The sequence below is a fragment of the Lissotriton vulgaris genome, chromosome 2_1 (genome assembly GCF_964263255.1).
Source record: "Lissotriton vulgaris chromosome 2_1, aLisVul1.2, whole genome shotgun sequence".
Classification (NCBI taxonomy): domain Eukaryota; kingdom Metazoa; phylum Chordata; class Amphibia; order Caudata; family Salamandridae; genus Lissotriton; species Lissotriton vulgaris.
Window position 1 is genome coordinate 1,077,770,629 of NC_141687.1, and position 16,355 is coordinate 1,077,786,983.

Genomic DNA, 16,355 nt, shown 5'->3' on the forward strand with positions numbered 1-16,355 from the left:
GGCTGTGGCACGTCCGCTTGTAACAGACAGAGTAGAAAATTATTAAGATCCCTTCTTTCAATGAGTGACATATATATATAAATGACACATTGTTTTAGGTGATGATTGCTGAGAGTTTGGTTCTGGTGATAAGCTTTTTTAAGCCTGGCCTAGGCAGCACATGCACCTTCTTTTCGAGACATGCTGTATCTAGAAAATGGGCTTCCAGCACTTCCCATCTTTCTAATTGGCTCCTTTTACTGTCCTTCGTAAATGTCTGCTTTTCATTGGTGAATATGCTCAGCAGTCCCTCCTTTTCTACTTTTATAATCTCCCATGAGGACTGCCCCTGTTATATCTGCTTTTACTCGTCATGTTATTTATCACTTTCTGAGCACTCTTTTTTCCTTTTTGCTTGTTTAGGCTCAGGAACTCACTATTCACGCTTGCTCTCTCTCCTCAGGCTGCAGCCTCTTCCTCCTCCCTCCTGCTTGTTTATTTAGCTTTTGTTGCAACTTTGGCTGTCCACTGCCTGAAGTTGGCACTCTGAATCCTGTCTCATCTCTGTACTTAATAACAACGAGCAATCTTCACTTGTAAGCTTTTATCTATGTCCATTACAGTGTGTTGTTATGACCCTTTTTGTGGTCAATTTTTCACCAAATTTTAATAATAGAGCCAGAGCCAAATCCTAAGACCAGATTCAATTCAAAACATCCCAAAATGCAGAGTTTTGTTATTGTCAAACACATGTTTTACTTTTAACCTCACACACGATACTATCAGCGTAGTTGTAACTACATCAAGTTAGTTTTCTAGAGCATAGACCTCACACACAAGGCTATCAGCATTGTTATAATTACATTTAGGCCGTTTTCCGGAGCATAGAAGCCATGGCGCGGGGTAAGTCTTGTTATTGCTGTACTGTGCATATCGTACAGTGCTGTTTGGAGGGAGGGCGTAGTTTTGCATATGAAAGGGAGACGTGCAAATTACAGAAGTAGTGGGTTTTTTAAATGATAAGTTGCAAATTGTGACATCTCTGTGGTGTCTTTTTGGTATAGAGAGGACTTTCTGGGATTGTGGGGAGGGAATTAATGTGTTTCTTAATAAGGCTTTTGCTGAAGCAGCATTCAAGCTCTATGCCAGGAGCAATCCACAGAGCTGTCAAGGCCCTACATTTGAACATACTATAGCATAAGGGGACCCAGGAAGTGGTAAACTTTGAAGGGCCTTAATGTCTGTATATCTTAGCATTCGCAAAACCCTCTTGTAACCCGGATGCCATTTTGTTGTATCATAATCAAAACTGCTGCTTGGTTGTTTGAGAAAACTGTCTTTGGTAAGTTTTGTTTCCCACGGCGAGCTTTTACCTTATAATGGCAAGTGTTCTCGTTAGTACATGCCTTTCTCGTTAAATGGAGTCCTCCTCCTACCGGTCTGGTGGGGAGGATAGGCCAGATGATCTTGGGCAGTAGATAGCTTGTGCCTAGCTGTAGAATCGAAAATTATGCTCCATACCCCCATTGTATTACAACACCTGCTAGTATTTTTTTTATAGTAGGCGGGTTTTTGTGGACTCTACAAACGTACATAATGTAATTGAATGCTTACGGGGCTGAGTCCCTCAAAAGCCATCCCCGGATGCTGGTCAGACTGGGCTCCGCTGCAGTGTAATCAATAAATAATCTGGTTTGTATTCTCTACAGTCTGACTTCAATATTATCCTTTCCAGGGTGAGTTCAGAAACATATCTAATGTGAGAGAATAGATTTTTTTTTCCAGTAGTGTTCATACTTAACTTCCCATAAGTTCATCTGTGACCTGTCCAAGAAATGCATCAGAAACACAAAGCTGTTGGTTTGGTTAATTGGCTCCCATTCAACTTTGGGTGTGCTAAAACAGTATGATTGCAGATGCACTAAATAGTGCTCTATGATCATGTACATTGTTCTGTGTTGTCTCGTTCTAAGATTTCTTTCTGAACGAGTAGAATTAAGGGACGCATTGTCTGTAAAGTATTACTTATGCTGGTTCTACCCATTTAGTGTCCTAAGACCTATTGATGGTGGAACGAGGGTGTCTGTCCCATACTTGTCTGACTTCTTCAACATGTTAAACATGTCCCTTGGAGACTACATGGTTTCCATGTTACCCTTATGATTCCTGCAGTGCTCTTGCAGCTACAGTAGCTGTGCTTGTCTGTTGAATATTGATGTTGAACATCAGTTTGGAACTACTTTGTTATGTTATTCCGACAGCAGTGTGACTCCCTCCTTATGCTGTGGGAGAATCCAAGGTCATTGGCATGAGCTTGTTATTCAAAGAAAAGGTTGATCTTGTCATTTAAAAGCCTTCCCTCATACTGCACGACTCCTCAGAGATTCTGTAGTACTAGGTCATTGGAGGGAGAGCTAAAAATAATTCCAGTTGGATATGTCTTCAAGTTTGTGGGAAGCTAATTCATAAAAAAAGTTCACTAGCGCTACAGCTATGTTAGTTTTGGGAGGTGTTGCCAGAGCCAAGTGACGCCAGATGCCGTAAGCACTAATATGATCAAGTCATATGCTTCTCCCCATCCTTTCGCTATTGTACTCACCTGTATGCTTCACTGTGTTGTATCCATCCGGCCCATGTTCATTCTGTGACCTCTTTTCCCCCCTGGCTTTTGCATTTTTGTCTCTTGCTCCATCCTTGTTGCTTCTATTTGTCCCCACAAACATTTATTTATTCTGTTATCCCTGTCTTTCCCTGTGTTGCTTTTGCCTCCTCATGTTGCTTTGCCCACCCATTGCTTCAGCTCCCCTCCGCCCGGTTTAAATGAATTTATAAAAAAAGCTTTTGCATGTTTTGTTTTGATTTTAGTTATCAATCTCAGATTGGTAACTAAAAATAAATAAAAAGTAGGCAATGTCATTTTGTAGGTGCAGGCATGCGTGGTGCTCGTGACAAAAAAATTGTGTGGGTGGCGCATAAAAGGATTTTTGTTTTGGTTTTATGTTAGCCATGCTGTACATTTACCAGCTCTAGTACTACAATGTGGCACACTATACAATGATACATTATTTACTTTTATTCTCCTTACTTATTTTCAGGTCTTGTCTGTGTGAGCATGCTCTGGCACTTGTTATGTTACGGATTTTATATAGCGCATAGCTGCCCCAGCAAAGGGGCGTCCCAGCGCTAACCGGCAGGAATTGGGAGGCTACAGAATGAAGGCAAAAAGGTGAGTTTTAATGGCCTTGCGAAAAGCCAGGTAGTTGTCCAAGCTGTGGATGTGCAAAGGGATAGAGTTCCAAAGTTTAGCAGCCAGGGTGCAGAAGGAACGTCCTCCTGCGCACACCTTCCTCACCCGAGGAACAAACGCCACATGCTGGCCCATAGATCAAAGTTGGCAAGTAGGTGTATGGGTAAGTGCAGGTTTCCCAGAATACCTGGGGAGGAGAGATTCATAATTTTGAAGGCAATGCAGAGGGACTAGAACTTGACACGCCTAGCCACCGGTAACCAATGGAGTTGGCAGATGCCGTTAGTCGTGGAACTACTTCTAGGAAGGCCAAGGATAATCTAGCACCCACATTTTGAACCCTCTGCAGTCGAAGAATTTCAGCCTTGTTGACCCCCAGGTAGAGAGAGCTAGCATAGTCAAACCTAGACATGATGGTGGCCTGGATGATGAGTTGATGAATGGAAGGGTCTAAGAAACTCAGCAGCGGTTTGAGCCCACGCAAAAGTCCAAAACAGGTCCTTGCGAGAGATATTGTGTAGAGGAATGGGCTGCTACATCAATTCTCCCCAAAGTGTGTCCTAAAGTCACGCAGCAGGTTGCACATTTGATATCTGAACCATAGTAAGAACATTTCCTTACTAGCCCTTCATTTTCACTGCACAGGCCATTTTTGTACTTATTTACTAACTGACATTAAGCTCTTAAGCACACTGCAAAGCGTAAAAAAACAGAGGTCTTATATATGAAATTAGGAAAACACTTTATTTTGTGAAAATATTTAAACACATGCAAAAGATGATTCAAAAAGATTGTTCAAAGTTTTAAAAAAAGAATGTCTTATTGGGTATGCATTATGTAACAAAAGTGCTTATAACACTTTATTATTAAAACTTTTCAATATGCTGCACAGCACCCACACTGCTCTACAACATAGCTTAATGACACTAGCAAAGCCAAAAGCGCTGGCTAAACACTTATAAGGTCGTAAAAGCAAGACCTTTTGGCTATGCCAAAGCTTGTCATACAGTGGAGGAGATGAGGCCTTCACACATGGTTAACACTTGATAGAGGAATAGCTAAAGGGTGTCAGGAATCTGCCAATGTGGCCCTCTCCCCCTTGTAATTTTGTTATATTTCCCAATACTTTGCTTCAGTGTGGCACAGGTGAAAGTTTTTAATACCCTAAAACCTAGCAAGCCACTGGTAATGTATGCTTCCATCAGCAGGGTCAGTCAAAGGCAGAACACAGGGGCCAAGAGATGCCAAAAATCAAAGATTAAGAAGAAGAAATTTTGCGGGAAAGCAATTTCATATCATGTCATTTGTACTCTATACACACGAAATTCAGATTTTGTACAGCAAGACCCACATGGTAGTTCCTACATGGAGCACAAACAAGGGGTAGAGGACTTGGGTGAGTTCTCGGTAGGAAGTACATGCCACGCGATCACTGCTCCGAATACTCACTAACGTGCAGGAAGGTTGGGGGTGTCCAGGCTTTGTATAGGACTGAAAGCTCAGCAGCAGTGCACCTCTAGCACCATGACTGGTGTGGAAGGGTGCGCCACTGGTAGTGCATAATAACATCACAGCCAGTAGCAGTACACGCCTATCATTTCAGGGTATAGGAGCTGAGGTAATCCAGGAAATTAAGCTTGACACCCACCAACACCATGGGGTGTTGGATATAGACCACATCTACAGTTCGACAGACGTTCCACGCCCTCCCTCCATCAGCACTGTCTCTCAATGCCTTCACGGCTAAAGCAGCCAACTTCGAAGCTGGGGAACCAGGTTGGAGTCTGGCGGGAGGCTCAAGCATCCTGTAATTTCCTACAAATCACTTAATTTCCCATGCCTAAAAAAATACCAAAATGAATGTGTCAATCTGATATGCAATTGGTGCTCATCTAAAGCGCTCTGATATCTTTGGGTCAAGTCGCTCTATATAAAACTCCAAAAATAAGAAATAAATAGATTACGGAGGATGACACATGCTTGGGGATCAAAGCCCAACAATCCCAATAGCATTCCCTACATCGTGGTGTTGAAATTGGGAATTCTGAGTGTAAGAAGGATCTTACCACCGGTAGCACTGCACCATTAACACCACGTGATGCAGTAAAGTGTATCATGATTGTTGCATGAAGGACGTCATCCCCCGAAATGCAGAACCCATGACCCTTGCGGTGCAGTAGAGGATGGTCAAGGACCGCTCCCTTTAACAATACTCTGGTTGGGGTAAGGCCGTGATGCGAGGGGCAGCTGTGTACCTTGGGAGGTGGAAGGCAGGGCGTAAATTATGTGACACTTGAAAACCTAATTTTCAAACAGAGGCCTCCTTTGTGAGCGAGGTAAAGGAGTCACTCACACTACCAGTGCTGCTTGTAAAGAAAGGGCGGACACCGCCAGGAACCGGAGGCAAAGGCAAGAACATGTGGGAACATGTGGGAAGACGATCCAGTCACGTAGCACAGAAGCAAGACCTGGCCTGACCTAACACACGGTGGGAGTGCGAATCAACTCAGCACACTTCAGGCCCACTCTCTGAACAAACTGCTGAACTCCTGAACAAACTCCCCTGAACACCATGGCAAACTCTGAGGCAGCCGCTACCAACTACTGAGCGTTCAAACAAACTGCACATAACTCAACAGACTCCTGCAGCCAAGCAAACTGCTCGACTCCTCGGTAAAGTCTCCTGAAAAAAACAAAATAAACTCCTTCCTACACAACCAACAGCTGAACTGCTCGCAAAATAAAAAACCTACCCGTTATACAATCACAAAAACGGTTCATGCCCCCAACAAACTGGGTTTATTCACTTCCTCCAAACCAAAATGCTGAACTTTCAAATTAAGAATTGATCTCCACACGGACCAATGAAAAGAAACTCCAAAAAATCCACTCTATACCTCACTACAAAACCTACTGCCATCAATACTTTCATAAGTTCATTTGTGGCCGTCACAACAACGCCCTGACTTTCCCCACAAACCCACCTGATTACCAAGATAAAATCTCTCAACAAACTCCTCAGATCACATAAATAAATTGGCCTTCACCCCACAACAAAACATTAAACTACCTAGCAAACTGGCTGAACACCACGACAAACTCAACTAGCGCTCATGAAATTGCTGAACTTAATAAACTCTACTGGAACCCAAGAAAAACTCTACTGCACCGCCCAAAAAACTGTCTATGATATCTTGACAAATTCGCCTTCATCTCCTGCACCCCCATTATGGAAACATACATTCTGTGACTCCTAATTTCCAACATAGATGCGGACGTCACATGTTTTACACGATATGTGATAACTACAGAAATAAAAGTGTTGATGTGGTTTAATTTTGAATCTTTTTTCCTACAGCAATGTGAGGTTGATGCTCTATTTTGCTCCCAGGTGTGCGCACATTTATATTGAGAAAATAACCATTGCTATCATGCCTGCAAGTTAATTGCAATGGTGTCATATCAAACTGGTCGCCCTGGGATTCTCTCAAGATCAGGCGATGACATAAGAAACAGGGAAATGGGACTAAAGTAAGCAAGACCCCAGTCAACCTCACTGCTCTGTTCTGGGGGGGGTTTATCCTGCCTCACTCAGCAGGAGTGGGTGAACAAGGAAACCACGGATGGGTCCCCTTTAGAAAATATTCCTTGAAACAGCTGTAAGTCATGCTCGAGGAGTGAGTTAGCAGGGTGAAAAAGAATTCTTGCGAGAAGGCGGAAAAGCAAGGAAGAGTAACTAAGGAGTTGAGTTTATGCACAATGTAATAGTAGTCCAGTGAGTTGTGGAGTGAGGGGTTACAAGAGGGAGAGCTACAAGTGAGCTGATGACTAGGTCATGCAGGAGAGAAGCTGCAAGCAGGATCTTCGAGTCATCAGAAGAGTCAGCACCAACGTTGCACTAGCCCTGCACCCATCACTGTCAAAACAGTATGTGAGCCGAGATCAGTCAGTGCAACTAATAGTCTAAAGGAACTGCCATTACTGTAGGAAGGCCATGTTAGCATCCTAGTCAGCAACATCATTGCTTTAGGTTGCTTTAGGTTTTTAGTTTGGCTAATTGCGGAGCAAGAGCCACAAACAGCACCCAGGATCTAGGGCACCTTGCAAGGACGTACTACAAAGCACGCAGGAGTCATTTGTGAGCAGTCAATGAGTTTTCTTTGACCACTTAGATCAAACCTAGGCACCTGAATCTACTTTTGTGGATGTGCCAAGCAGGAGCAGGCACAAAACACTAAACATGTGCGGATTATGTTTTGCTTACTTGACAACCCTTCTGCTGCATGTATATGGTACGAGTCCTTGTCAGAAGCTTTTGAATTGACACAGCTATGAGACTACTTCTTCCAGTCTGTGTAATAGAATCCTTAACTAAAGCTGTACTATTCTTGCATGTATACTAATAAAACACCCTAAATGGTATTTTGCACATGTGCACGAGGGGGGGGGGGGGGGGGGGCTCAATTGGCTGTTGAAGAAAATAGAAACTCAAATGCCAAAACAGGCTATTCCATGAGGCACATCAGCCTTTCTCTGCCTTGGTATTCTCTGCCTTTCACTTGCAAATTCAATCTGGGTGTCATGGATTGTAATAGCAAAGGGTGGTATTACCAGATTCATTCAATGCAGTAGGCAGTGGGTGAAGTGAAATGCAAGTGGACAAGTTATCACAAAAACTCAATTTTCGAGTAGGCCGGACTGTTGATGGAACACTATAACCAGGAATGCTGGAATAATGCAGCTGGGGAGGGCCAAATTATGCGTCAGGGTGGAGTTAATTATGCGGCAAGTAAAGACAAATTATGTGGCTAAATGCAGCACATATTATGATAGTATTTACTTATTTTATCGTTTTTACACTTGTTAACACTGACTGGGCATCGATTGCACATTGTTAACACCCAAACATAGTAATAAGCAGCAGAATAGTGAGTAGTCAAATTATTCAAAGGGCCTTCCACTGTGCAGAAACACTTGTCGCTGTATGTCTAGTAACTTTTGAACCATTTCAGCTAAAAGCAATATTTTTTGTTAAAATCCGCAAATTGTGCAGCAGATGCTACACTGTGTGGCAAAGGCAGCAAATCTGTAATCATGCCAAATAGCTGCAGCCGCACAATCGCATAATTCCAGTAGCTCGAATAACTCGATACCAAATCTGAATGTAGAGCATTTATTCGTTTTTTGGAGTTCAGGCCGGTCATGCCAACACCACCCCCTCTAAAGTTCTGAAAAGCTCCTAGTCTGGGACCAGATACGACGTCTATCCCCCATTGCTCAAATGCGTGCGCCCTCGTTCGTGGGGATGTAGGTGGGTGCTTCACTCGCTTTCCCTCCCTCCGGCCTCCACTATGCGCTTAGTTGCCCTAGGAGTCTAGAACGAATGCAAGGCCCATTTCTTCGGTATAAACGGTTCCCTCGCGGTCTTAAGGTTTTACATTTGAATTTTTCTGCTGTAGCCTGAATTATCAAATCATTATGTGGGGGTGTGATAAAGTGAAACCAAACGAGAGTCTCCCTCGGGTGCCAGTCATGACCTGCCTGCGGAGGGCACGACGCTTCCTCGGTCACTTCCTGTCTGAAACGCTGAGTAAGGCGTCTGCTCCCACGCTGGCACGGTTCGCCCCGGGAACCCCTGCCAGCGCCATGCGTCAAGAAACCACCAGGGAGGCGGGAGGGGCCGAGCACAAAGGCTCCTCAGTTTCCCTGCCGGGGCGGGGCGAGGGGGGCCCCGTCCCTCGCAACTGAACTGCTAACGCGGCAGGTTCCCACCAAACCGGACGGGTAGGCGCGGCCCCGGCGGCGCGGGCCCGCTCACCTGGGCAGGTGTGGAGCGGCGCCTCTTCCGCGAACTCGGAGACCCCGCCCCGCGCACAAAACAAAGGCGGAGAGCACACCTGCGAGTGCTGGCAGGCTTGCAGCAGAGGGAGGGAGAGATGTGTGAGGGTGATAGTTGAACTTGAATAGGGGAGAGGGAACTTGGCGAGTATGAGAAGGCTTTCCATCCAAACGTGTTTCTTGCCGCTTGCTCTTCTGTCCCTTTTCTCTTTCACTCGCCCTCTATTCCCACATCCTCCTTTCTCTGCCCGCCTTCCCTCCCTCCGTTCCCCGAGCTGCAGCAGGGAGGCAGTCTAGTCTTTCAAGTTTTCTTTGATCGGCCCCCAGGCGCTGCCCGGGACAGGTGACTTTGAACACCGACCACAAACAAACATTGAGCTCATTTGCGAACAAACCGGGGCAGAGCAGCCGCCGTGAGTCAGGGGCAGGCTCTCACGTACACACACACTATTCTCTCTCCCTCCTCGGGTCGGGCTAGGACAACAATAGGCCCGGTGCCAAAATAAAAGGGGTCCCCAATAAGTGAATTAGCTGAACAAGTGGGCCATGTTTGCAAATTGGAGCAGGTTTGAATTTGTAAAGACACACTGTGTTAGTGTTATTTATGCAAGCTATGGAAAACTTGGTGTGTTTATGGTAATATCGGAAAATAAACAGCAAAAACCTGGCCACCAGACAACTGAACAGGCCGACAAACAGCCTAAAACCGCCATACACACTGACTTGTCAGACCAGCTCTCAGTAGAGGCTGATGTAAAATAAAGGGGGTGTGGGGCACTGCACTGGGGGAGGGGGCTAACATAATGAAAAAAAAAATACCTGCCAGTCTGCCGATCACTGCGCTGCTCTCTGGGATTCTCCTCTTTGCACAGGCTGAAGCTCCCAGCTTCCCCTGCGGCCAATCCCGACGCTGATCTCACCATGAGAGCAGCGTAGGTATTGGGCAGAGCAAACTGGTTCACACTCCACGGGGAGCTTGCAGCCTGTGCCTGCTGAACTCATCACCCAGCAGTACAGCTGGGTAGGGGAGATGTCAGTGCGCATGAGGGTTTGGCCGGCCTGAGACGTATAAAGTTATACAGAGGGGTGCTCACAAACACACAGGTCAGACATATTTTGGGGACCGTAATCAGAACAACTTTGGATACTACCCATGTTCTGATAATTCAGACTTGCACAATGCCAAACAAGCAGTCAGAAACGAGGTTACACAAAAAGAGTTAAAATATGTCTTTCCTATGGCCCCTCTAAATCCTGAAGATAACATTGGGCAAAGCGAGACAGAGGTTGAGGTAGGCAGACAGAAGGTGAGAGGTTGAGAATTAGAAATCGAGATAAGAGAGAGAGAGAGAGAGAAAGTTCACTTCCCCCAGGAGCCTTTTGGGAGGTGGGGTCCCTGGGCAATTGTTCATTTTGCCCAGGCCTTAACTCCTTTGCCGCGGCCGCGATTTCGCGGCAGTGCGGCACTTCCGCAAAATGGGCGAGGCCGCGTCGGCCGCTGGCCGACAGCAGTAATAGCGAGATAGTGCACCCGTCGGCCGACGGCAGCACGCAAGGGGTTAAAACATCTCTGATTGCACCAACTGGCAAACACAAACACATGCTAAAAACACAAGGGAACAAAGTATTATCTCACAGTCCAATATTTCTTAGGAATGGGAAAAAGGAAAGAGAGATCTAGCAATTCTACAACTGGTTTGGTGAATATTCCCTCATGCCTTAGATGAAGGACTCTAAACTCAGGGGTTAGAGATGGGCTTCTTACACCCTTGTCTCAGCCAACAAAGGTGGAAGTAACAGTGTGTGGCAGACAAGGCCTAATTCCATGGGGACCAGTGGTGGAATCAGTGGCGGCCCCTATGCTGTGGCGGAGAGCGTCGCCCTACTGCTTTTGAGCAGTGTAACGGAAATTTAAAATAATAATAACTTTGAGTTATTATAATTTTATGTTTCTTATGCAGGCGGGTGGGTGGGACCACTCTGCTCTTGGGGCAGGGCAAGAGTGGTGTGCCCACTCCTAGAAACACCACTCCTAAGTGCGCAATGACTGTTTGGTTGGCGCTCTCGGGCCGCCCAAACTAGTCATGCGCACAGAAAAGGTCCAGGCCCCCATTCCCTGTTTTTGTGTTGAACCAGGACGCTTAAAGCCAATCACAAAACTGCTTTGCAGTTATGTGATTGGTCAGGGGAGCCTGGGCGCTTAACAATCACAACGCTGCATTGCAGCATTGTGATTAGTCAGGGGAGCCTGGCTGTTCTTCCTGGCGTCCTGTCCCACGAGGAGAGCAGGAGCAAGGAGCAAGGAGCAGAGACGCAGGACACAGCGGCAAGGTAAGTGTATAATTTAACTTTTTCATTTTTTTTCTTTGTGCATCCCCACCCCCTGAACAGCCCCTTAGCCCTCCCCCACCCGCCCCGCCCCTGCCGCACCACCGGCGAGTCATGCCACCCACCACTGGGATGAATCAGATATGTTTCATTTAGATATATTTATTTAAAAGAAGATTATTAATCTCGCCACACTGCAGAAAAGGATCATAATACAGCCGAACTAGGTACTTAGAATAAAATCGAAAATGTTCAACACCAACAATCAAAACTTCTTATCCCAAGTAGTTTGTGCATGAAGAGTGTTCTGTGATGCCCATTCCAAATAATGGAACCAACTTTATCCTTTGTTGATCAATGGCACAATGTTATCCTATGGTGGCCATTGTTGGTCAACAGCACAATGTAATACTATGTAGGTCACTGTTAGCAGTACAATATTATACTAAGGAGACCAATGTTAGGTGTATGGCACAGTGTTATCCCTTGGTGATCAATGGCACAAAAGTATGTTATGGTCTATGATAGCCAGTGGCACAGTGTTAACCTATGGCAGTCAATAGGATCATTATTGGTGTAATTTTATCCTGTGGGTTGTTCAAAGGTTAAAAAGTTATTCTGTGGTGGTCAATGAAAGCCAATGACACAACATTGTGTCTCTGTGGTTGTCATGCAGTGGCTCACCACCAGGGGTAGTAATTTCTTTGTTCTTGATGCTAAAGTCATTGTCCATTGTTATCCTGAGGTAGACCTTTTTTATAGTCTTGTTTCCGAAACTTTTTAAAATACAATTTGTTTTTCTACCAAAATAAGCATCAATGTCATATTCAATAAGAATGGTTTTGTCCCTGTTCACTGATTATGTGCCTGGTCCGTCACCCTTTATAATCCCCTGCTGCTTTAAATAAGGTTGTTATAGTAAAAGAACATGCAGCTTGTGTTGCAACTGCAAAGTGGGTGATGATGATGAGGCACCGATGAGTCACACAGGACTTTAAGCAGACAGTGTCTGGAGAGTACAGGGCAAGGATCTAAAATGTGTGCATAGGTCTACTGGTGAAAGTTGTTCCTGTTCCTACAATGGGCTCCGGCCACTGACATGTTTCGGTATGAGCTCACAGGATACTAATAGATACCCCAGATTTTCATTATAGGATCAGATGCCTGGGGCCCTTCTGACACCATACAAAAGACCTAGGACATCACCAATGCTGGTGTATTTGTTTGTGTACATGTTTTTGTGTGTGGGTTTATTGGGTGGTGATAAAAGCATGCCTCAACCAATATGTTAGGATATGTGCTCATGATGTACTTGTTGTTTGGAAGGTCTCTATGGGCGTACGACAAGGATCATCCCTCAACCGCACTCTGTTCAACATCTACATGACCCCTATTGTAAACGTTGTCCGATCCTGCGGACTCAACATATTTCCTACGGAGATGACACTCAACTGATCCTCTCACTCACCGAGGACCCCTCCAATACCAAAATCAACTTCTGCACCGCCATGACCAACCAACATAGCCTAATGGATGAGAGACAACTGCCTCCAACTCATCTCTGACAAAACTAATCTTCGGAAAGAACACCTCCACATGGGACCACAGCTGGTGGCATGCAAAACTCAGGTCCACACCGAACAAACAGCCAAGCACACACCTCTGCATCATCCTCAACAGCCAACTGGCCATGAAATGACAAGTTGACGCAGTCGCCTCCTCCTGCTTCCAAACACTTCACATGCTCCACAGAATCTTAAGATGGATCCCAACCAACAGTAGAAAGACCGTCATCAGACCCTTGTCACTGGCTGCCAAGACTATGGCAACACCCTCTACACTGGCATCTCCACGCAGCTCCTCAGAAGACTCCAGACAATACAGAGTGCTGCAGCTAGACTCATCCTGGACCTCCCTAAACGTACCCATATTGTTACCCACCTGAGAGACTTCTACTGGCTTCCCATTCAGGTAAATGCCAGTTTTAGTACCTCATGCACGCCTACAAATTGCTCCATGACCTAGGACCTGCCTACCTGTTCCATCAACTGAACTTCCACCAATCCACTAGACACATGCGCTCCTCTTCACTTGCCCTCTCACACGCCACCGCATCTGCCACAACAGTGGTCACTCCGTCTCCTACATCGCTGCCAAGACCTGGAACGACCTTTCCCTCCAGCTCCGTACAGCCCCCTCGCTGGCAGTCTTCAAAAAGAGACTCATGACTTAGATCTTCGATGGAGACACAGCGCCTAGATACCCCTAGCCGAGACAGTGCTGCGCTCTACAAATGCTGATAGTTTGATTGATGTTGGTGTGTTTGTTGGTCTCACGGTGTTTCCTATGAGTGTGGCACTGAATTCAGGAGACACTGTTACACAGTAAAAGTCACTGCTACATGAAGTTTCCTGATAAATAAAGGTCGTTGTCACATTCTTTGTTTAAAAGTGGAGTTTTTGAGTTTTTCTGCAGCAAAAACTTACTTGAAGTGGATTTGGTCTTTTTTTTAACCTGCATTTAAAAAAAATGTTGGCATCTTTGTGAAGCATATACATTAGTTGAACTATTTTTTTTTTAAAAGGTACAAAACAGGAGTATGTGGAGTTTCATAACAGTTCCTGCTTTGCGTGCTTCATGGCACAGTGGGCTCGTTCCTCCTCGCCAATACGGGAGTCAATGGATGTCCTGGCACACAATCCCACATATCAGCCATCAATGCCAATGCAGCATCGATACAAAGCTTTGAGGAAGAGGAGCTCAAAGCAGCTCCAGGTAATCACACCCAAAGAGGTCTGTCGCTCATTTTGTGGAGCAAAAGGTGTACAGGTGGTTGCAAAAGACACAACGCGTTATTTAGCATTGCTATGTTATCGTGCAAGTCAGTACAGGTTTAAACATCTTCAAGGCAAGCCTTAAAGTCACGTGATTAGGGTTGGGCAAAGCATTTTTCTGCCACTTTGGCTGTAGGCCCTTTTGGCTGAAAGTATACTTTGCAAAGCAATAGGTTAAAAACCGATGTGAGTGAATGACAAAAGTTACATGAATATTTTTTTTTAAATAGCATAGCAAATTTAAAGCACTTATGTAACCTGCAATTCACAATTGGTATCTCTCTCTCTCTCTCTCTCTCTCTCTCTCTCTCTCTCTCTCTCTCTCTCTCTCTCTCTATATATATATATATATATATATATATATATATATATATATATATATATATGTGTGTAAATATATACATATGTATACACACACACACATATACACACACACATTTTATTTTAAACGAGCCCACAACTCGTATTAATGCAAGCATGAGATCTGCCCTTCAATGCCCCTGCTTCCTTTTTGTGCAGCCTAAGGTTGGTACTGTGTGATCTGTGGCGCGTCTGAGTAGGGTGCATTATTACGAAGCCAGCTCTGCCAATAACAACGGTATAATTATTGTTTTTAAGTCTTCCTTTGTGCAGAGGTGTGCAATTTTCTTTATTAGTCGCAGCTGATGCATTTGGGCGTTTAGAGAGGCCGCGACCTGAGCCACCATAGGGCGATGTTGATTGCAAACAAGGCCTGGGTTTTTTGTTCTCCCTCCAGTGCGGAGTGGATGGCGGGCAATATGTCGCGATGTATAGAAGGCATGTATGACCTTCTTGGATAGAACACTGCATTTTTGCATGTTGATGTGCAGAGTAATCCCACCATGGGTGAAATGTTGTTTTATGTTAATGGAAACAATGTCATGTACCCCTGTATTTTATTTTTTACAGGAAATATCACATTTGCAATAACAATTGGGCAAGCAGACCCTTTACATGTTTTCTGTTTTTCATTAGTCTTCAAAGGGAAAAGACAATAGATAATAAACTTAGCACAGAAAGATCACTGATTCCGGGGCCCTGATTTCAATCCTGATGAAATCTTGGGACCCATAGTGGCTGCCGAAAAGGATTTAGGGCTATCACCACCCAACTCTGTTTTTATCGATACCAGGGACACCCATCGTTAAAGGAATACCTGAGTGTTCCTTAGGTATTTTTTATCCCTGATAAGATCCCGGTAGAAAAATATCCTAAGTGCTCTTTGGAAAATTGACTAGTCTATCCTGTTTTGTAGGGACGACGATGAGACCCAATAATGAAGCATGCCACTAACCGAGTGGGTGAAGGTCTTTAACAATAACAAATAAGATTCCCCGGGGGTTACCCGTCATTGGTTTACATTTTGAACGATTTTTGTATCACGGGTTGTAGGATACCCAATTGTGTTAAATAAATAGGAGGCGAACACAATGGTTCACCAGAGAAAATGAGACCGAAACATGGAATTTGATGGCATCCCAAACAATTGCAGAATGTTATGCCCATTCAAGACCCAAGCACTGCAGTGTTTCCAGCTCTGCTCCATCACATTCTGCCTCTCCCCTGAGCTTTTCTAGAATGTATGTATTATCCTGAACCCAATCCCAACCCTGACCATATATCTTATATCATTCTTAACCCTTAACCCAGCATAAACCTAATGTTACCCAATTTTTATCCTATCCCCATATCTCACTCTAACACATCCCTTAGCCTAACTGCAGCCCCTTCCCTTGACTGAAATCCATATCCAAGCAAACTTTTTAAAAATTAAAATGTATATTAACATACAAAAACATATTTTGTTAAAATGTAAAGAACTCATTCATTTTTTTTTCATAAATGACGAGAGTAATGCTTTTTAAATGTCGGTCACCCAGTTGTTTTCAAAAGGGCATGTTTGTTGTAAACCAGATTCTAAGAGACGAAAGGTGCTCTTTCTGGTACATGATGGGGGAAACAGGACAATATAAATCAAGTTATTATTTTACCCAATTGGAAACAGGATCAACTTGATTTAATGAAATGCGCTAATAATGTGCAAGCAAACGAAGAAGCCAGAATATACTGGAATGTCCAATCATAAGTTAACATTACCAAGTCAAAAC

General features: G+C 44.5%; 1 protein-coding gene across 3 annotated transcripts in view; it reads right to left on the bottom strand.

Moving 5' to 3' along the window:
- Window positions 1-16,355, bottom strand: part of NECTIN1 (nectin cell adhesion molecule 1) — a 445,468-nt gene that overhangs the window by 359,718 nt on the left and 69,395 nt on the right. The window lies entirely within an intron of this gene.